Genomic DNA, 1,438 nt, shown 5'->3' with positions numbered 1-1,438 from the left:
GCGGATGCGGTCCATCCAAGGCAGACGGAGGTACCGGCCGCCTCGGTAAACAGAGGCCGGGCAAAAATCTGCGAATGGTCCGTCAAGGATTCTGTCTCATCCAAGAAAGGGGGTACCGGCCGCCTTACTAACAGGCCGGAGTACAGGGGGCGAAAGGCTGTCGATGGGGAAGGATCGGGGCCACGGCTAATCTAGCGATGCCCGCGTCGGGCGGTCACTCCGACGAATGAGCGGGGCCGAATCCGGCGCGAGGCGGCCTTCAGGCACGTGGTTCGAGACGACCTCACCCGGCTCTAGCCCGGAGCGAAAAACACTCTTATAACCTGACCGACATGCGCCCATGACCCGCCTTGGTAGGGCCCCCACCGGCCCCGGCTACCGCCGGCGTTGGGTGGACGGTTCCTCCCCACTTGCGGGTCGCACTCCAGCGCTACGGCCGCCGCGCGAGCGCGCGCCCCGCGCCGCCCGCGCAGGCCTAGCGCGAACCGTACGGCAGCGAAACCGAGACGCCCCGGCTCAACCTCACCCAGAGGCCATCCACGGAGGCCGAGCGCGCGATCCGACTTGCGGCACGCCACGTGGGCGTCCGCCGGCCGCGCCGGTCGACCGCGAAACCGATTTCTCAAAGACCAAGCCCGAGTCCCAACCTCCGCACATATCCGCACACGCCTTCCCGACCACCGCGAAGCGGGAGGCGTCTATCGTGGCCGCCGGGGCGTATGACCCCTCCGCGTGAGGCGTGCGGGCTCGGGGGGGCCGCAACGACCGAGTCTGACTCGGACGGGGCGCAGCTTCCCTCCCGGTCGCAGCATCAGCGCCGAACGCGCGACGTCACCAGCCCCCCGGAACGGTTCGTCGGGAGCGCGGCAATGGCCCACATCTCACCTCGCCAGCCGGCCGCAGCGGGCCGCGCCGAACCGAGTCTGACTCGGGGTGCGCACAGTCCCGTCTGGGTCACGGAGGCGACGAGCTGTGACCGCCACCGTCGCCCCTACGTCCTTCCGGATCCCCCCAGCGCCGACAAAACTCCGCATCCTGGCCGCATCGCGTGACCGGGCGGGCCGCAACGACCGAGTCTGACTCGGACGGGGCGCAGCTTCCCGCCTCGGGCCATCGCAAAGCGTGCCTCGCGCGGGCAAAGTCGCCGGCGCAGCGCCGCGCCCCTCGACAAGAGCGAGCCTCAGCCGGGCCGCGACGACCGAGTCTGACTCGGACGGAGCGCAGCTTCCCGCCTGGGTTACCGCTAGTCGCCGGGCCGACGGCGCCCATCCCCGGACCCCGCCGTTCCCTCGCGGTTTATCCTAAGCCGCCTGCCTTAGCCCAACCGACGTGCCAACCCCCCCGTTGCCGAGTTCGCTCTTCCCGAGCCGCGTCCCCCCGACAATTCCGTCCGTGACCGTCCCGCCCCGCGGCGATCCGCTCTGCCCCAGCAGCCGGC

Source organism: Syngnathus scovelli, unplaced genomic scaffold (genome assembly GCF_024217435.2).
Source record: "Syngnathus scovelli strain Florida unplaced genomic scaffold, RoL_Ssco_1.2 HiC_scaffold_417, whole genome shotgun sequence".
NCBI lineage: Eukaryota > Metazoa > Chordata > Actinopteri > Syngnathiformes > Syngnathidae > Syngnathus > Syngnathus scovelli.
This window is presented reverse-complemented; position numbering follows the sequence as displayed.